We start from the raw sequence: 21,543 nt of genomic DNA, 5'->3' as shown, positions 1-21,543 counted from the left end.
GTATGGTCATTTTGGCTATATTAGCTCTGCCTATCCATGAGCAATTGATATCCATCCAACGATTTAGATCTGATCGGATTGGTGTGAAGAGTGTTTGGTAGTTGTGTTCCTAGAGTTCCTGGGTTTGTCTTGGCAAGTAGACTCCCAAGTATTTTATATTATCTACCGCTACTTTAAATGGAATTTCTCTTTCTATCTCTTGCTGCTGGACTTTGTTGGTCATGTAGAGAAATGCTGATGATTTATGTGGATTTATTTTATATCCTGCTACTTTGCTAAAGTTGTTAATTGTTTCAAGTAATTTTTGAGTTGATTCTCTAGGATTCCTTAAGTATACCATCATATCATCTGCAAAGAGTGATAGTTTTGTTTCCTCCTTGCCTATTCTAATTCCTTTAATTCCTTTCTCTTCTCTGATTGCTAAAGCTAATGTTTCTAGTACAATATTAAATAATAGGGGTGATAATGGACATCCCTGTTTCACCCCTGATCTTATTGGGAAGGCCTCTAATTTATCTCTATTGCATATAATACTTGCTGATGGCTTTAGGTAGATACTGTTTATTATTTTAAGGAAAGCTCCCCCTATTCCTAAACTCTCCATTGTTTTTATTAGGAATGGGTGTTGTATTTTGTCAAAAGCTTTCTCTGCATCTATTGAGATAATCATATGATTTTGGTTGGTTTTCTTATTGATGTGGTTGATTATGTTAATAGTTTTCCTAATGTTGAACCAGCCCTGCATTCCTGGTATAAATCCCACCTGGTCATAGTGTATTATCCTGGTGATCACTTGCTGTAATCTCCTTGCTAATATCTTATTTAAGATTTTAGCATCAATATTCATTAGGGAAATTGGTCTATAATTTTCTTTCTCTGTTTTTGCTTTGCCTGGTTTTGGTATCACCACCATATTTGTGTCATAAAATGAATTTGGTAGAACTCCTTCTTCACCTATTTTTCCAAATAATTTGTATAATATTGGAATTAATTGTTCTTTAAATGTTTGGTAAAATTCACCTGTAAACCCATCTGGCCCTGGGGATTTTTTCTTAGGGAGTTCATTAATGGCTTGTTCAATTTATTTTTCTAATATGGGTTTATTTAAGGATTTTATTTCTTCTTCAGTCAACCTGGGCAGTTTGTATTTTTGTAAATATTCATCCATTTCATTTAGATTGTCAAATTTATTGGCATACAGTTGGGCAAAATAATTCCTAATTATTGATTTAATTTCCACTTCATTGGTGGTAACATCCCCTTTTTTGTTTTTGATACTGGTAATTTGGTTTTCTTCTTTCTTTTTTTTAATCAAATTAATCAATATTTTATCTATTTTATTGTTTTTTTCAAAAAACCAGCTCTTAGTTTTATTGATTAATTCTATAGTTTTTTTGCTTTCAATCTTATTAATTTCTCCTTTGATTTTCAGGATCTCTAATTTAGTATCTAATTGGGGATTTCTAATTTGTTCTTTTTCTAGCTTTTTAAGTTGCATGCCCAATTCATTAATCTCTTCTTTCTCTTTTTTATTCATGTAAGCATTTAGAGCTATAAATTTTCCCCTAAGCACTGCTTTGGCTGCATCCCATAGATTTTGGTATGTTGTCTCATTATTGTCATTTTCTTGGATATAGTTATTGATTGTTTCTATGATTTCTTGTTTGGCCCATTCATTCTTTTCTTTTTTTTTTTTTTAGTGAGGCAATTAGGGTTAAGTGACTTGCCCAGGGTCACACAGCTAGTTAAGTGTTAAGTGTCTGAGGCCGGATTTGAACTCAGGAACTCCTGACTCCAGGGCCGGTGCTCTATCCACTGCGCCACCTAGCTGCCCTCCATTCATTCTTTAGAATGAAATTATTTAGTTTCCAATTGATTTTCATTCTACTTTTCCCTGGCTCTTTCTTACATGTAATTTTTATTGCATCATGATCTGAAAAGGATGCATTTACTATTTCTGCCTTTCTACATTTAACTATGATGTTTTTGTGCCCTAATACATGGTCAATTTTTGAAAATGTGCCATGTACTGCTGAGAAAAGGTATATTCCTTTATATCCCCATTCAATTTTCTCCAGACATCTATCATGTCTAACTTTTCTAGTAATCTATTCACCTCTTTCACTTCTTTCTTATTTATTTTTTGGCTAGATTTATCTAATTCTGAGAGGGGGAGATTCAGATCCCCCACTAGTATAGTATTACTGTCTAATTCCTCTTGTAACTCATTTAACGTCTCCTTTAAGAACTTGGATGCTATGCCACTTGGCGCATACATATTCAATATTGATATTACTTCATTATCTATAGTACCTTTAAGCAAGATGTAATTTCCTTCCTTATCTTTCTCTCTCTTTTTTTTTTTTTTGCAGGGCAATGGGGGTTAAGTGACTTGCCCAGGGTCACACAGCTAGTAAGTGTCAAGTGTCTGAGGCTGGATTTGAACTCAGGTACTCCTGAATCCAGGGCTGGTGCTTTATCCACTGTGCCACCTAGCCGCCCCTACTTATCTCTTTTAATGAGATCTATTTTTGCCTGCACTTTGTCTGAGATAAGGATTGCTACCCCTGCTTTTTTTACTTTAGCTGAAGCATAATATATTCTACTCCAGCCTTTTACCTTTACTCTGTGTGTATCTCTCTGCTTCAAATGTGTTTCTTGTAAACAGCACATTGTAGGATTCTGGTTTTTAATCCACTCTGCAATTCGCTTCCGTTTTATAGCAGAGTTCATCCCATTCACATTCACAGTTATTATTACTGACTGTCTATTCCCCTCCATTCTATTTACCCCCTTTGTACTTTCCCCCCCTTCTTTCACCCTATTCCTCCTCACCGACGTTTTACTTCTTACCCCTGCCTCCCCCAATCTGCCCTCCCTTTTTATCACCCCCCCTCTCTTTTCTTTACCCTTTTCTCCCTTGCTTTTGTCCTCCCTTCTATCAGTCCCCCCTTTCCCTTCCCCTTTTGATTCCCTAAAGAATGAGTTAAGTTTCTTTATCCCAATGAATGTATATGTTATTCCCTCTTTGAATCAAATCTAATGAGAATAGGGTTGAAACAATGTTCACCCCTCCTTTCTTTCCCTCTATTGTAATAGTTATTTTTTTCACCTCTTCATATGATATAATTCATCCCCTTCCACCTCCCCTTTCCTCTCCTCCCCATAGACTCCCTTTTTAACCCCTTAAAAATTTTTTTTGTATCATCACATCAAAGACAATTTATATTTATACCCTCTGTGTAAAGTCCTTCTCTCTGCCCAAATACATTTACAATTCTTAAGAGTTATGAGTATTATCTTCCCATGTAGGGATATAAACAGTTTAACCTAATAGGGTAACCTTTTTTTTTTTCCTCCCCCTCTGTTTACCTTTTTAAACTTCTCTTGAGTCTTGTATGTTGAGATCAAATTTTTTATTCAGTTCTGGTCTTTTCACCAGGAAAGATTGAAAGTCCCCAATGTCATTAAATGTCCATCTTTTCCCCTGAAAGAAAATGCACATTTTTGCTGGGTAATAGATTCTTGCCTGCAATCCAAGCTCCTTTGCCTTCCGGAATATCATATTCCAAGCCTTGCGGTCCTTTAATGTTGAAGCTGCCAGGTCCTGAGTAATCCTGACTGTGGCTCCATGATATTTAAATTGCTTCTTTCTGGCTGCTTGGAGTATTTTCTCCTTCACCTGATAATTCTGGAATTTGGCTACAATATTCCTTGGAGTTTTCCTTTTGGGGTCTCTTTCAGGAGGTGATCGGTAGATTCTTTCAATGATGATTTTATCCTCTGATTCTATGATATCAGGGTAGTTCTCCTTAATAATTTCCTGGAATATGGTGTCTAGATTCTTTTTCTGGTCATGGCTTTCAGGCAGTCCAATGATTCTCAAATTGTCTCTCCTCGATCTGTTTTCCAGATCAGTTGTCTTTCCAATGAGGTATTTCACATTTTCTTCTATTTTTTCATTCTTTTGATTCTGCTTGACTGATTCCTGGTGTCTCATGGATTCCTTATCTTCCAACTGTCCAATTTTAATTTTTAAAGCATTGTTTTCTTCAGTAAGATTATGCACCTTTTTTTCCATTTGGCCAGATGAATTTTTTAAGGCATTGTTTTCTTCAATGAGATTATGCACTTTTTTTTTTCCATTTGGCCAGTCAATCTTTGTGCTTCCTTTTCCAAGCTGCTGATTCTTTTTTCATAGTTTTCTTGTTTTGCTTTCATTTCTCTCCCCATTTTTTCTTCTACCTCTCTCAATTGATTTTTAAAATCCTTTTTGAGCTCTTCCAGGAAGGCTTTTTGTTCTTGATTCCAATTCACCTTCCCTCATGAGGCTTCACATGTAGGCAATTTGAGGGTATTGTCCTCATCTGAGTTTGTGTTGGCTTCTTCCCTATTGATACAGAAGCTCTCAATGGAGAGGGCTCTTTTTTGCTTCTTACTCATTATTGCAGCTTATTTATTTATTTTTTAAGTTGAGGTCTGCTCTCGGGGCACCAGAGTCCCTGTTTTGGGCTTCTTGTGCAGGGGAATAGGTGCTGTATGACCGGCTTTTTACTCTGAGGCCTTTATGGTGTGTGGAGATCCCTCGCCCTGCACTTCCTGTCTGGGTGCGCTTGGCCAGCCAGGCGCCCGCTCCTGGTGTCCGTTCCCGCCTGACCCGTTTGTCGCCCTCCTGGCTGGTGCAGGTAGGTTTTTCCACTGTCCTTCTTGGCCACCAGATTTTTGAACCAGGTTCCAGGGCCCTCAGTTGTTCGGCTGTGGCCCGCAGCTCCTGCTGACTTGCCCTGACCCCCTCCACGCTGGGTTGCTGCCCTGTGCTGGGCCTCCCTTTTGCCCGAGTCAGACTGACCTTTTCCTGAAGTCTTCTAAATTATCTCTGGTTGGAGGACTGTGTCTCTCTGTCCCTTTGTAGGTTCTGTAGTTTCAGAATCCGTCCAGAGGCTTGATTTAATGTTCTTTTTGAGGGAACAGAAGGAGAGCTCAGGCAGTTTGCTGCTTCCTCTCCGCCATCTTGGCCTGTTTTTGCTATATGTTAAGTTTTTTTCTACTTTTTTTTTTCAGTCTTTTGACTTTGTTGTAGTATTTCTTGCTGTCTCATGAAATCATGAACTTCTATTTGGTTAATTATAATTTTCAGGGAATTTTTTTCTTGGATAAGGTTTTCTACTTCTCATTCCAAGACATTAATTATCTTTCCAATTTCTCCCCACCCCCCCATATCTCATTTCTTTTCCAATTTTTCCCTCTCATATTTTCATTTGCTTTGTAAAAAATCATTTTTAGTCCCTTTAAAAAATTCTTGCTTTATCTCTTCTAGGAATTCTAGATAAATTTGTGTTTAGGGTGTATTTTTCTTTGAACCTTTACTTTGTGGAGTCATTCTTTTCTACTGGGTTTATCTTGAGAAATTTTTCAGCATAATAACTTTATATAGTGGGGTTCTTCTTTTTGCCTGCTCATTCTTCCAGTCTACTTCCTGACTTTACACTTTATATTAGGGATGGACTCTGTGCTTTTCTAGAGGGAATGTCTGTACTGAAATTTTATTCTCTTGGTTCTTTCTGATGCTTTCTTGAGGTATTGAGTGTTGTGTTATTTCAGGAGCTCAGGGACATTTCAGGCTGGGGACTTACAGGGTTTTAGCGTTCCCTAAGTGGTGTGATCCAGGATAAAATCTAATCACTGCTTTCTTGGTCTGAGTTCTGCAAGTTCCTGATCTGAGTTTGGGTCTGCCCATTCCTATTGGCTTGTCCCTGGTTAGAAAGTCCAATAGACTGCTGCTGGACTTAGCTGCTGTCAGCCAGCTAGAAAGGTCTGCTTATTCTGAGTGACAGAATTATAGGCTCCCTTTTGGTCTGGCATTCCTACCCTGATTCTCTTACTGTAGACTCCAGCCTCAGCTCCTGGAGTCAGAACCATACAGCTAGTCTTTGCTTCTGAACTTGTTCCTCACTTAGCCTAGAGCTCTCACTCTAGAATACCACTTCTCAGTCTGCCCTGGATCTATGACCTAGAACTGGATAATGAGGGGCAGCTAGGTGGCGCAGTGGATAGAGCACTGGCCCTGGAGTCAGGAGGACCTGAGTTCAAATCCAGCTTCAGATGCTTAACACTTACTAGCTGTGTGACCCTGGGCAAGTCACTTAACCCCAATTGCTTCACTAAAAAAAAAAGAAAAAAAAAGAACTGGATAATAAAGGACAGAGTTGCCAGCTGGCACCTATTCCTGGTCCTTGCACAAGGTCCAGCTTCTCTTTTATGGGTCTTGGCTCTCTTCTTGTCCTGGTGCATGGCCTCAGTCCTCTTTCAGTCTCTAGGTACATGGTGTGTGCCTGGCCACACTCCAACCCCCGTGCCCACATGTTTCTCTGTCTCCCTATGCTGAGCTAAGTTGGAAAAAAAAATGACACACTGATTTTCTTTTAGATTTCCTGATCAGGACTCAGCCAAGTACATTTTCTAGATCTTTGTAGAAGAGAGAAGTTGGGCTGCACTTCTTTCTGCTCTTCCACCATCTTAACTCCCTCCATTATTGTTTCTACCACACTCTGCCACTTCAGGAGGAAGAGGCCTTAATGCCTAAAATACATCAATGACAACAGCTAGAGACATTTCTGTGGTATTTTAAGGTTAATAAAAGCCATTTACATTTCATTAAAGCCTCACAACAACCCTTTGAGGTGATCAGTACCACATTTCAAATGAAAGGTAGTGAAATACCACTTTTTATAATGGACAAGGAACCCAAGTCTTCCACTTTGTGGGACAATGGAAAGTACACTTGTCTTTGGAGTAAGAGGATCTGCCTCTATCACTTACCTGTGTGACCCTGAACAAGTAATTTCTCCTCTTGAGAGAGGCCTCATTTTCCTCCTTTGTAAAATTAGGGTGATGGGGGGCAGCTAGGTGGCGCAGTGGATAGAGCACCAGCCCTGGATTCAGGAGGACCTGAGTTCAAATCTGACCTCAGACACTTTACACACTTACTAGCTGTGTGACCCCGGGCAAGTCACTTAACCCCAATTGCCTCACCAAAAAAAAAAAAAAAAAAATAGGGTGATGGACCTTGATTCCCTCTGAGGTCCTTCTAGCTCCAGAGTTCGGAGCCTAGAGATGACAAGTCATTTGCCCAATGTGGGCAAATCACTTTCCACTCTCTGTGTTTCTCTGTTTTCTGATCTGTAAAATGAGGGCATTGGTCTTGATGACTTTTTTTTTTTTTTTTTTGCTTTTTTTTTTTGCGGGGCAGTGGGGGTTAAGTGACTTGCCCGCAGTCACACAGCTAGTAAGTGTCAAGTGTCTGAGGCCGGATTTGAACTCAGGAACTCCTGAATCCAGGGCCAGTGCTTTATCCACTGCGCCACCTAGCCACCCCCTTGATGACTTCTAAAGAAAGTCCTTTCCTGGATCTAGAGACAAGTGATTTGCCCAAGGCCCTCCAGGGCTCTGCTGGGCCCCCAGGGTTTCCCACCAGCCCACAGCTGCACCAGCATAATATTATTGTATTATAAATAATATTGTAAAATGGTTGTCAGGAAATTCTGCTGGCCATACTTTGGCCCAAAGATTTGATTTCTATTAAACACAATTTTTAGACTTAATGAAGACCTTGCAGCCTGATAACTTCTTGGGACCTCAAGATGAAAAATAGGACCCATTGCCTGTGAAGTAGATAGAAATGGGATTTTTTCGGCATCCCAGAACATAGGACTGCAGGAAGTATGTTATTGCAAGTGAAGGCTACTGCATGGGGGAAAGTGATTTTCACAGTGGAGCTTTTCATTAACAATCTATTGTAAGTACAAGGCAAAAGCTCAGAGGACCTCAGCACAAACTGCGCCTCTTTTTGGAGCAATCAGAATTCAGTCTGGTTTATAATGGAAAGAATAAGGGACTCGGGAGGTGGAGGATTTGGGCTTAAGTCTGAAACATGGCTTTGCCACCTCCCAACTGTATGACCTTGGGCAAGTCCCTTTCCCTCTCTGGGCCTGTTTCCTCATCTTATAAAAGGATCACAGAATTAAAGCTGGGAGGAGTCTCAGAGGCCATTGACTGCAACCCTTCATTTTACAGCTAGTATCAGATTCAGGATTCAGTCAGATCTTCCTGACTCCAAATGCAGGACTTTGTCCACTGTTTCCCCCAGCTACGGCTAGGTCAGCCCAGGGGGCTGCTAAGTTCTCTTGTACTGGAGCAGCTAGGTGGCTCAGTGGATAAAGCACAGGTCCAAGAGTCAGGAGGACCTGAGATAAAATCTGACCTGTGATAGTTACTAGTTGTGTGACACTGGGCAAGTCACTTAACCCCATTGCCTCACCTCCCCCCCAAATTAAATACTTAGGTCCTTTTGTACCTCTAGAGTGGGGGTTCTTCACTTTGGGTGTGTGGACTTGGAAAAAATATTATTGATAATTGTATTTCAATATAATTTGGTCCCCTTGGAATGCCATGTATGTCATTTTATGCATTTAGAAATGTGGTCCTGACAAAGAGTCCCCTGGGCTTCACCAGGTGGCATGCCTCCAGAGTCCAGGATATAAACAAGGCCCTGCTTGTGGAACCATGAGGCTGTGGTGCTAGGGCCACCAGCTCAGCTACCTTCCTTCCTCTCCTACTTCCCTGCATTTACCCAGGCACCCCCATGCCTAAAATGCCAACCTCTCAGCTCAGCTCTCAGAAATTCTCATCCTTCAAGGCTCATTCCAGATGCTACCTCTTCCTTGAAATCTTTGCTGATCCAGCTCTGGTGGAAAGAGTTCTCTCCCTCCTTAGATAATCCCTCAGTCACCTTTGCAGCCCCCTTCCCCTATCACACTAGTTCTCTTTTTGTACTTGTGTCTGTGTAAGTCTTATCCCTGTTTTTAGGTGGTAATCTCCTTGAGGTGAGGGACTGTGTTGTTTTACTTGCACAGTAGAAGGAACACTGTGTTATGTACACAGTCTTTTACATAACAAGATAGGAAATAAACCAAGGTGGCATGGCCTAGTAAAAAGGCCTCGGACTTGGAGCCACAAGAAACCTGGGTTTGGGAATGATTTAACATAAGGAAAACTGTTAACATAATTGATTTCTATCATTAACAAAAAATAACAAAGATCATATGATTATGTCAATAGATGAGGAAAAGGTTTTAACAAAATACAACATTCTATTACAAACACTCAAAAATATAAATATCAATGGATTTTTCCTCAAAATAATAAGAAGCATTTACCTAAAACCATCAGCAAGCATTATTTGCAATGGGGATAAGATAAGGAGTGAAACAAGGATGCCCATCATAACCTATATTCAATATTGTATTAGAAATGGTAGTAATAGCAATGAGAGGAGAAAAAGAAATTGAAGGAATCAGAATGAGCGATCAGATCATAAAACTATCTCTTTAAAATTGGTTTTGACTAGTTTTTAAATTTTAATTTATTTTCTTTCTTTTTATCATAAAAGTATTTTATTATTTTCTAGTTACATGTAGAGATAGTTTTCAACATTTGTTTTTATAAGATTTCTAGTTCCAAATTTTTCTTCCTTCCTCCCCCCTCCTCAAGACAACAAGCAATCTGATATAGGTTATATATGTACAATCACATTAAACATATTTCTGCATTAGTCATGCTGTGAAAGAAGAATCAGAGCAAAAGGGAAAAATCTCAAAAAAGAAAACAAAAAAAAGTAGAAATAGTATGGTTCAATCTGCATCTAGATTCCACAGCTCTTTTTTCTGGATTTAGAGAGCATTTTCCATGATGAGTCCTCTGGAACTATCTTGGACCATTGTATTTCTGAAAAGAGTCAAGTTTATCATGGCTGATCAACACACAATGTTGTTGATACTGTGTACAATGTTCTCCTGGTTCTGCTCATCTCACTCAGCATCATAAAACTATCTCTTTTTGCAAATATGATGATATACTTGGAAAATCCTAGAGATTCAACTAAAAAACTAGTTGAAACAATTAATAATTTTAGCAAAGTAACAGGATATAAAATAAACCCACATTAATCACAAGCATTTCTATATATCACCAATAAAACCCTGTAAGAAGAGATCATAAGAGATTCCCCATTTAAAATCACAATAGACAGCATAAAATACCTGGGTGCATACCTGCCAAAACAAACCCAGGAACTTCATGAACATAATTGTAAAACACTTTTTATATAAAGTCAGATTTAAATAATTGGAGATATAGCCATTGTTTATGGGTGGGCAGAGCCAATATGATAAAAATGACAATTGTATCTAATCTACTTATTCAGCACTATCCTAAGTAAATTGCCAAAAAAAAAATTTATTGAGCTAGAAATAAATAATAACAAAATTCATCTGGAAGAACAAAAAAGATCAAGAATATCAAAGGACTAAATGAATAAATATAAAGGAAGGAGGTTTAGCAATATCAAATTTTTTTTAGCATGTCTTTTTTTTTGCTTTTTGTTTTAAAATTTTTAAACAATGTGAGATCTTAAATTGTATTATAAAGCTGTAATTATCAAAACTATATGATTCTGGCTAAGAAATAAAAAGGTGGCTCAGTGGAACAGAGTAGACATACAATATAATTTTTGTTGTTGTTCAGTTGGTTCACTCATGTCTGAATCTTTATTTATTTATTTATTTTTTAGTGAGGCAATTGGGGTTAAGTGACTTGGCCAGGGTCACACAGCTAGTAAGTGTTAAGTATCTGAGGCCGGATTTGAACTCAGATCCTCCTGACTCCAGGGCCGGTGCTCTATGCACTGTGCCACCTAGCTGCCCCTCATGTCTGAATCTTACTAAATTATTATAGTAATTTGTGTTTGACAAATGTAAGGATTTAAGCTTTGGGGATAAGAATCCACTTTGGTCAAAATTGTTGGGAAAACTGGAAAGCAGGCTGGCAGAAACTGGGTATAGACCAATATCTTACACCATTTACCAAGATAAAGTCAAAATGGATACATGCACTAGATATAAAGGAACATAGCATAAGTAAATTAGAAAAACATGTAACATATTACCTATCAGACTTATGGATAAAAGAAGAATTTATGAATAAACAAGAGATAGAGAGCATTATGAAGTATGAAATGGATGATTTTGATTACATTTAATTAAAAAGATTTTTGTATAAATAAAATGAATGTAGCCAAGATTAGAAGGAAAGCAGAAAGTTGGGGGAGATTTTTTAGACAGTTTCTTCCTTTTTTTTTTTTTTTGGTGAGGCAATTGGGGTTAAGTGACTGCCAGGTCACACAGCTAGTAAGTGTTAAGTGTCTGAGGCCGGATTTGAACTCAGGTCCTCCTGACTCCAGGGCCGGTGCTCTATCCACTGTGCCACCTAGGTCTTACATTTCAACTATGTAGAGAACTTTGTCAAATTTTATAAGAATATGAGTCATTTGCCTATGATAAATGGTCAAAGACAGATGAGCAGGCAGCCTTTTAGATTATCAAATCTATATATAGTCATATGAAAAAAATGCACTTAAATCATTATTGATTAAAGACATACAAATTAAAACTTTTGAGATATCTCACACTTACCAGTTTGTCTAAATAATGGACGGGGGAAAGACAAATGTTGGAGGGGATGCAAAAAAATGGGATATTAATACACTGTTAGTGGAACTATGAACTAACCCAACCATCTGGGGAGCAATCTGGAATTATGCCCAAAGTTATAAAACTGTGTATGCTCTTTGACCCAGCAATACCACTAGTAGGTCTGTTTCCCAAGATGATCAAGAAAAAGGAAAAGAATTCTACATGTTCCAAAATATTTATAGCTACTTTCTTGTGGTAACAAAGAACTGAAAATTGAGGGCATGCCCATCAATTGGGGAATGGCTGACATAAACGTGGTGTGTGATTGTGATGGAATACTACTGTGCTGTAAGAAATGATGAGCAGGCTGACTTCTGAAAAACATATATAGACTTGCATAAACCCAAATTAGAAGGGAGGCAGAAGATGGGAAACACTTTTTATAGCCATGTTTCTGATAAAGGCCTCATTTCTAAAATATGTAGGGAATTTAAATTAAATTTATAAGAATGCAAGTCATTCCCCAACTGAGAAATGGTCAAAGGATATGAACAGGCAGTTTTCAGAAGAAAAAATCAAAGCTATCTATTGTCATATGAAAAAAATTCTGTAAATCACTAATTGATTAGAGAAATGCAAATTAAAACAACTCTCAGGTACCACCTCACACCTATCAGATTGGGTAATATAACAAAAAAGGAAAATAATAATGTTGGAGAAACTGAAAAAAAAAAACCAGAACATTAATGCATTGTTGGTGGAATTGTGAACTGATCCAACCATTCTGGAGAGCAATTTGGAACTATTCCCAAAGGGCTATGGGACTGTGCATACCCTTTGATCCAGTAATACCCCTACTATGTCTTTTTTTGTTGTTTTTTGTTTTTTGCAGGGCAATGGGAGTTAAGTGACTTACCCAGGGTCACACAGCTAGAAGTGTCAAGTGTCTCTGAGGCCGAATTTGAACTCAGGTACTCCTGACTCCAGGGCCGGTGCTTTATCCCCTGAGCCACCTAGCTGCCCCCACCCTTACTATGTCTATATCCTAAAGAGATCATAGAAAAGGGGAACCAGACCAAATGTACAAAAATATTTGTAGGATCTCTCTTTGTGGTGGCAAAGATTTGAAATCAACGGAATGCCCATCAACTGGGGAATGGCTGAACAAGTTGTGGTATATGAATGTAATGGAATACTATTGTGCTGTAAGAAATGATGAGCTGGCAGATTTCAGAAAAAACCTGGAAAGACTTAAGTGGACTGATGCTAAGTGAAGTGAGCAGACCAGGAGAACATCGTACACAGTAACAATATTCTGTGATGATCAACTGTGATAGACGTAGCTCTTCTCAGCAGTGCAGTGATCAAGACAATTCCAAAGAACTCATGATAGAAAATGTTCTTCACATCCAGAAAAAAGAACTGTGGATTCTGAATGTAGTTTGAACCAGACTGTTTCTACTTTTGTTTTTGTTTTTTGTTTTTTGAGATTTTTTCTTTGTGTTCTGATTCTTCTTTCACAACATGACTAATGCAGAATATGTTTGATATGATTGTACATATATAAACCTATATCGGATTGCTTTCTGTCTTGAGGAAGGGAGAGGGAAGAGGGGAAAGAGGACAAATTTGGAACTAAAAATCATATGGAAAAACAAATGTTGAAAACTATCTTTACGTGTAACTGGAAAATAATAAAATACTTTTATGATTTAAAAAAAAAAGACTTGCATGAAATAATGAAGAGTGAAGTGAGCATAACCTGGAGAGGCAATTTGGAACCATGCAAAAAGGGCTATAAACTGTGAATACCCTTTGACCCAGAAATACACTGCTAGTTTATATCACAAAGACATCCCAAAAAAGAGAAAAAGACTTATGTGTACAAAAGTCTTTATAGCAGCTCTTTTTGTGGTAGCTAAGAATTGGAAATCAAAGGAATGCTGCTCATCAATTGGGGAATGGCTAAACAAGCTGTGGTATATGATGGTGACGGAATATTATTATGCTATAAGAAATAACAAGCAGGATGATTTCAGAAAGGCCTGGAAAGACTTGTATGAATTGATATATGGTGAACTGAGCAGAATCAGTAGAATGTTGTACACAGTAATAGCAATATTGTTTGATGAAGAACTTGTGACTGACTTTAACTATTCTCAACAATACAAGATCCAAGACAATCCCAAAGGACTAATGATGAAACATACTATCCACCTCCAAAGAAAGAACTGATATTGATGGAAAACAGACTGAAGCATGCTATTTTTCACTTTCTTCATTTTTTTCTTTCAAGTTTGTCTTATGCAAAATGACTAATATGGTCATGTTTTACATAATTGCACATGTATAACCTATATCTGATTGCTTCCCCACTTAGGGAGGCAGGAAGGGAGGGAAGGAAGGAGGGATAGAATTTGGAACTCAAAACTTTAAATAAAAATGTTTATTATTTTTAAAAAAGAAATAAGCACAACCAAGAGAATGTTGTATATGGTGATAGTAATATTGTTCAAAGAATAAACTGTAAATGACTAAGCTATTCTAAGTATTATAAATATTCGAATCAATTACAAAGGATCTGTGAAGGAAGATGCTGTCCACCTCCAGGGAAAGAACTAATAAAAAGAGGTCTGCATATGGTTTTACATATATATCATATAATACAGTATATAACATAATTATGAATAGATAATTAATCACAATATATGTATGATATAACGATTAATATAAACATATATCTGTGTCAAATGGTGACCTTTTCTATTGTGGTGTTGAGAAGGAGGGAGGGACAGAGTTTGGAAATTAAAATATATTAAAATTGAAGGGCAGCTAGGTGGCTCAGTGGATAGAGCACCGGCCCTGAGTCAGGAGTACCTGAGTTCAAAATCCGACCTCAGACACTTAACACTTACTAGCTGTGTGACCCTGGGCAAGTTACTTAACCCCAATTGCCTCACTAAAAAAATTTTTTTAAATTAAAAAAAATTAATTAAAAACAAAGAAATTTAGGTTTGAAACTTCCTTCTGATATTTAATAGTTTTATGACCTATAGCAAGTATTTCCAATTCCATCTTAGTCTTTATTGCCATCTGTAAATTGGAACAATAGTACCTGCCATTACCTCCCTTAGATTGTTATGAAGATCAGAGTCATGGCTCTTAGCTCAGAGCCAACTAGACCTCCCCACTACCTGAACAATAATTGGCCCTCTGCGTTGCAAGTATTGTCCTGTACTTCCAAAGAAAGTAGCAGTCAAAGGATCTGGGTTCAAATCCTGCATCAAATCATTGGCACTGACAGCCCTATCACTCACAACGCATTTGACCTTGGGCAACTCACTTCTCTCTTAACCTCAGTTTCTTTCTCAGTAAACCAGGGGGGCGGGAATCAATGGTCCTCTGCAGTCCCTTCCAGTTCAAGATCTAGCTGTGACAGCTCCAATCATTGGGACAGTCCTTCTTAATAATAGCCTCAATTTCCCTCAGTGCAATTTCTACACATTATTCTGAGTTTTGTCCTTTCTTTGAAGGTGGCAACTAACCTAAAGTACTCTGTTTGGTAAATTAACTTCTACTGCTATCTTTAGCATTTCCCCAAATATCTACCCTTGAGGCATCTCTTATGAAAAAGAAGAAAAAAAGATAAAGGATCAATTTAACAAAACCCACCAATATATTGTATGTCTGACAGTGTATGGTGTGCAGTGTTGTATAGCCACACTCTCACTCCAAGTAAGGAAGGGCTATTGTTCAATCTTTCATCCCTGTCCAACTTCTTTGAGACTCCATTTGGGGCTTTCTTGCAAAGATACTAGAATGGTTTGTCATTTCCTTCTCCAGATCGTTTTAGAGATGAGCAAACTGAGGAGTGAAGGAGGTACTTTCTCTAGGGCTTGGGCTCTGAAGATGGTGAGATGGGAAGGATGACCAGAGGGGAGGCAGCAGGGTATGGAGATGACAGGGCACCAGTCCACCATGTCCCTCTCAGCCCGTTGCTGTTCTCTGCTGGCTCTATTCTGGCCAACTTCCTCCTCTCTGCCCACTCCCCTGCTCCCAACTTTGGACTCTTCATCCCCAACTCTCTCTGTCTTCCTTCCCCTTTAAATGTAAACTCCCAGAGGGTAAGGACTGGCTAGCTTGTTTATGCATCCCTAGAACTTCTTACATGGCTAGCCCATGGAAAGTACTTAAATTCTCTCTGTCATTGGCTCTGTCTCTTTCTGTGTCTCTCTGTCTCTGTGTCTCTCTCTGTGTCTCTTTCTGTCTCTCTCCCCCCTCCTCTGTCTCTTTCTCTCTGTCTCTGTGTCTCTCTGTGTGTCTCTTTCTCTGTCTCTCTCCCCCCCTCCTCTGTCTCTGTCTGTCTCTCTGTGTCTCTTTGTCTCTGTCTCTGTGTTTCTCTGTGTTTTTCTCTCTGTGTCTCTTTCTCTGTCTCTCTCCCTCCTCCTTTGTCTGTCTCTCTCTCTCTGCCTTTCTGTGTGTCTTTGTCTCTGTCTCTGTGTCTCTCTGTGTTTTTCTCTCTGTGTGTCTCTTTCTCTGTCTCTCTCCCCCCTCCTCTGTCTCTGTCTCTCTCTGCCTTTCTGTGTCTGTCTCGCCCTGTGTGTTTGTGTGTGTGTCTTTCTGTTTCTCCCCACGCCTTCTCTCCTTCTCTTTGTCTGTCTCTCTATCTCTCCCTCTGTGTGTGTGTCTCTCCCTCTTCTCTGTCTCTGTCTGTCTTTGTCTCTTTGTCCTCTGTCTCTCTGTGTCTGTGTCTGTGTCTGTCTCTCTGTGTGTGGCTCTCTCTCTGTTTCTTCCCCCCCCCCCTTCTCTGTCTTTGTCTGTGTCTCTCTCTGTCTCTCCCTCTGTGTATGTGTGTGTGTCTCCCCTGCCCTTCTCTGTCTGTCTGTCTGTCTGTCTGTCTGAGGTCCCTTCCCCTTTCTGGACCAAAGTTTGCCCTGTAAAACGAGGGGTGGGAGTGCCCTAGAGGCTGCTCTAAGTCTTGTAACCTCTGAATGTTTGTTCAATTGAATTCAACCTGGTTTGGGCAGGAGCCCGGCCATGTGAAGCAGGGGGTAGTAGAAGGAGTCAGAGAGAGAAAATTGAAACACAGCAAGGCTGGGAAGGCAGAGAAGGCCAGCTCACCATAGTCCTGTCCTAGTGCATGCAGAAACATGCCAGAAGAAAACCCAATTTTCAGAAGCAAACCCTCTCTGGGCCTTCCTGTGCACCTGCCCAGGTTGCCCATTAAATCTGTACTTTTGCTGGTCTCTGGGATCCAGAGCTTGCTTTGCTGAAATGAGACACAACTTTTCTGTCTTTTCCCAGACCTGCTCAGAAGTGGTCCTTTCCTTCTAGTCATTCAGGAAAGAGTCAGAAGGCAGCACAACATAGCAAGGGAGAAGAGAGGGCAGGGTTAGGCCTCAGGTCTCAGCCCCATCCCTAACTGGATGTATGACCTTAGGGAAGTCATTTTCCTTTTGGGGAGCTGAGTGTCAATAGCCACAAGAAACCAGATGGGGCTCTGGAGGCAGAGGCCTAGAGTTCAAATCTGTCTCTCTGGGCCCGTTTCCTCATCTGCAAAAAGAAGGGTTTGGTCTACACCAAGAGTTCTTAACCTGAGGTCTGAGAACTGACTTTTTCAATATTTTGATAGTTCATTTCCTTTAGAATCCCATGTAATTTATTTTATGCATCTAAAAACATATTTCTGACAAGATCCATCCATAGCCAGGCTTCCAAAGAGGTCTAGAACCTACAAAAAAAGGTCCAAAATGCCTGAACTAGATGTCCCCTGAGAGTCAGCCCTTCCAGAATTTGTTTAAGCTCCTACTAAGTGTCAGAAACAAGGGATGCAAAAGTAACAAGGTCCCTGCTTGAGGTACCAGACTCAGCTTATGTCTTTGTTAATTTTCAGCACTGGGTCTAGAATCAGGAAGACCCGAGTTCAAATCTGGATCTCAGTTGCTTAGCTGTGTGACTCTGGGTGAGTCACTCAACTGTGAAATGGGGATGATAATAACATCTGCCTTACAGGGTTTTTGTGAGGATCAGAGGAGACAATATTTATAAAAAGCGCTAGCACAGTGCCTGGCACCTGGGAGGAAGCCTATAAATGTGAATCCCCTTCCCCCTTCTTCCCCTTCTTGTAACAAGGGATGGGAAGAGTATTACTTGGAAATGAAGACTATATAAAAACAAACTATATCATTTAAAAGTTTTTTTTAAGCCCCTGCCCTCAAGGAGTTTACTTTCAGTTTTGAGAATGAGGAGATTGGAGTAGTATATCTTAATCCTTTCAGTCCATACAACAAACCAAGCCTAGGTTGGGTTCTAATCTTTGTGTTATGTGGCCTTGAACAAACCGCTTTCTCACTTTGAAGTATTTTCATCAGGAAAATGGGAATAATAATCCTTTTAAAAAGGCCCCGAAAAGGGAGGAGCTACCCCATGGGCACTACTCCACTTCTCCAATTTCTCAAAACCTTATTGGCTTTAACTCTCCCTCCCTGGGCACACCTTCTACTGTGTCTAATCCTTGTGCCTCCAAAGAGCTACCGAGGTGGGGACTAATAGATGCTCCCTAAACTCTGGAGGCATTTCAGATATATTGTAAGTTACTTGAGGGCAGGAATTGTTTTGTTTTGTTTTTCTTACATAGACAGTTAGGAAAGGCCTTTCCACATTTGGCAGATGAGGAAAATGAGGACCTGGTGGGTTCGCAGATTCATAGAACTAAACTGGAAATGCCTTCTAGTCTAAAGCTTTTTGTTTTTTTGTTTTTTGTTTTTTGTTTTTTTTAGTGAGGCAATTGGGGTTAAGTGACTTGCCCAGGGTCACACAGCTAGTAAGTGTTAAGTGTCTGAGGCCGGATTTGAACTCAGGTACTCCTGACTCCAGGGCCAGTGTTCTATCCACTGTGCCACCTAGCTGCCCCTAGTCTAAAGCTTTTTTAAAAATATATTTTATTATTTTCCAGTTACATGTAAAGATAGTTTTCAACATTTGTTTTTATAAGATTTCTAGTTTCAAATTGTTCTCCCTCCCTCCCCTTCCTCTCCCCTCCCCAAGACAGAAAGCAATCTGAAATAGGTTATATATGTACAACCACATTAAACACATTTCTGCATCAGTCATACTGTGAAAGAAGAATCAAAGGAAAAAGGAAAAACCTCAAAAAATAAGAACAAAAAAATGGAAATAGCATGGTTCAATCTGCATCCAGATTCCACAGTTCATCATGAATCCTTTGGAACTATCTTGTAGTCCAACCCATGGGGGAGTCACTTACCTTCCCTGGGCCTCAGCTTCCCTCTCTATAAAATGAAGGGCTTAGCTCAGCTAGCTGCCTTTCAGCTCCTATAAAGCTCAGCTCAGCTGCCCTCTCTTAAATGTAGCCTGTGTTACATTGTTCACATTTTCTATTTGCTCCCTCGTGTAAGTGTGAAAGATGTAAGCTCCCTGAGGGCAGGAATGGTTTCATTTCTGTCTTTGTAGCCCAGTACCTGACACATTGTTGCTACGTTGTACAAGTGTTGTTGGGAATTATATCGAATTGAAATGAATTCCGGCTCACTATTGACATCCATGACTCTCGGGGCGGCTAGGTGGTGCAGTGGATAAAGCACTGGCCCTGGAGTCAGGAGGACCTGAGTTCAAATCTGACCTCAGACACTTAACACTTACTAGCTGTGTGACCTTAGGCAAATCACTTAACCCCAATTGCTTCACCAAAAAAAAACAAAAAAAAACAAAAACAAAAAAAAGACATCCATGACTCTTGTTAAGCTCAGTACAAAGCCAACAGCTCTCATATTTCTAGGCCCAAGGCTCACAGTGATGGAGGAGGCAAAAAGAGGTTAACGGATAAACTGAGGCTTGAGTCCTTATTAATAGTACTTAAAAAAGGAATAACATGGTGCTCTTCCTATGGTCAGCAGTCTTTCAATAAAACTTGGGAAACTGAGTCACCGAGTCTTGTAATTAATTCTTTGGGATGCCTCACGATCAATTAAACCCACTCCTACATCAACAGGGCAATTATGCCGTTGTAGGAAGGGCAAGGATTTCTATCCCCATTTTACCACAAGAAAACTGAGGTTCATCAAGGGGAAGTGATTTGTCCATGATTATTACACAACAAGCAAACATTCAAGCCCTGGTTTGAACTTGATTTCCTGACTTGAACCCCAACATTCTTCCAATCCATACCACCACTCTGCTGTTTCTCCATAAAGGGGCATTGGAATAATTCTGGGCATCTGGTGTCACTGAATCATAAACTCTCCGCTCTGGGAAAACATGAGGGACCATCTGGTCCAACCTCTATGCAAAGCAGGAATTCGCAATACAGCATGTCAGACCAGCCTGGAGACCTCCCGTGAAAGGAACCTCAGGAGTTGGAGGTCACCCATTGCACTCCCATTCTCTCTCAATGTCTACAGGGCTAAGCTGGACATAAAGATCTGTGAAAGCCTTTAAGATGCACACATATAGCATAGGGCTCACCTCTTGAAGGATTGGTGGCAATATCTGAATATGTAACTGAAGGGTGGGGGGTGTGGGAGAAAAGATGACTGGATCACTCCCCCTGATTACATAAACCTTCTCAAACTTGGATATGCCCCGAGCTACACGGAAAGTCCTCTGCCCCTCCCCCCCTTCTTTCTTCCCTTGTCAGAACCATTTTCCCTAGTTCTCTAAAATGTCCAAATATTTTGATTCAAGAAATTCGACAGGCACACAGAGGATCCAGTCTAGAAAGATCAATAGACTGTAAGCTCCTAGTGGTCAGGCACTGTTTCTTTTTCTTTTCTTTTCTTTTTTTTTTTGGTCTTCGTCTTTCTAGCGCCTGGTGCCTAGAAATGTTTTTAATAAATGCTTGCTGATTACTAGGCACCAAAATATTCAGAGCTGGACTTTTGGCAGCATCAAAGAAATGGACTAAGGAAAGACTGAGCTAGGGCTCCCAAATGTCACGGGATATTGCATTACTATTCCAAAATGAATGGTGATTGAAAAATACAGAGAAAGACCGGAAGACTTGTTTGAACTGATCTAAAGAGAGTAAGCGGATCAGGAAAATGATAAATCCTATAGGAAAAAAAGAAGAAGAAGAAACTTAGCATGAGAGCTATAGAAGTGGAAGGCAATAGGACCCACCTTGTCCCAGGAGAAGGGACAGGAAAAGATGGCCCCCTTATTTGCCTCGGAGGGGTCTATGGGTGTGGTTCCTTGCATACACCAGCAGAGGCAGGTGATGTGCCAGTTTTGAACTGCTTTCTTTCCTTCTTCTTTATTTTCTATTCTTTGTTACAAGGGGTGGCTCTCTAGATTGTCCAAGAGGAGGAATGTATCTGGAAAGAAAGATGATGTCAAAATCAAAGGATCTCAATAATTAAAAAAATTTTTTTTGAAGTGTAAAAGTTCTGATCAACGGGGGCGGAGCTAGTTCTCAGGAGCATGTACAGGGTGCTGCAGTGATTTACGTGCTCACCTGTGCTTGCATTCTTTGACTTCTTTTTTGGGGGGGGCAAAGGGGGTTAAGTGACTTGCCCAGGGTCACACAGCTAGTAAGTGTCAAGTGTCCGAGGCCGGATTTGAACTCGGGTCCTCCTGAATCCAGGGTCAGTGCTTTACCCACTGCACCACCTAGCTAACCCCATGTGCTTGCATTCTTGAAGAGGCTGCCCCTGAGGGGTGCATGGTGGGTGGCTCCACCTCCAGGAATGTTCGAGTGACTCTGGTGGCTTCCCTCTTATCATGGAAGAACCTCTGGGTTGGCTGCCAAAGCAAAAGCCCCTCAGTTCTTCACCCCAGTCTTCAATCACTCTCTTGTCTGTGGAGGAAAGTTCAAACTTTTCTCTCCCTGGCATTCAAGGCCTCATCCTAATTTCATATGACTTACTTCCTACTACCTACTCTATGGGTAGAAGCCAAAGTATTGCTCCCTTACTTGAGCTCACAAGTGAGCCTTTGCTCACTACTCAATTCAGTGCCTCCAGTCAAGTCAGTAAATATTTATTAAGCATCTACTATG

At 40.0% G+C, this 21,543-nt stretch overlaps 1 long non-coding RNA gene across 1 annotated transcript in view; it reads right to left on the bottom strand.

Moving 5' to 3' along the window:
- Nucleotides 1–21,543, bottom strand: part of LOC122729383 — a 39,324-nt gene that overhangs the window by 12,487 nt on the left and 5,294 nt on the right. Inside the window, exon 2 of the long non-coding RNA XR_006353323.1 lies at nucleotides 20,667–20,860. This is a non-coding gene — a long non-coding RNA (uncharacterized LOC122729383). The remainder of the gene's footprint in view (nucleotides 1–20,666; nucleotides 20,861–21,543) is intronic.

This window comes from Dromiciops gliroides, chromosome 5 (assembly GCF_019393635.1).
Source record: "Dromiciops gliroides isolate mDroGli1 chromosome 5, mDroGli1.pri, whole genome shotgun sequence".
NCBI classification, from domain to species: Eukaryota; Metazoa; Chordata; class Mammalia; order Microbiotheria; family Microbiotheriidae; genus Dromiciops; species Dromiciops gliroides.
Note: the sequence above shows the minus strand (reverse complement) of the source record. Positions and strands in the feature narration are given on the sequence as shown.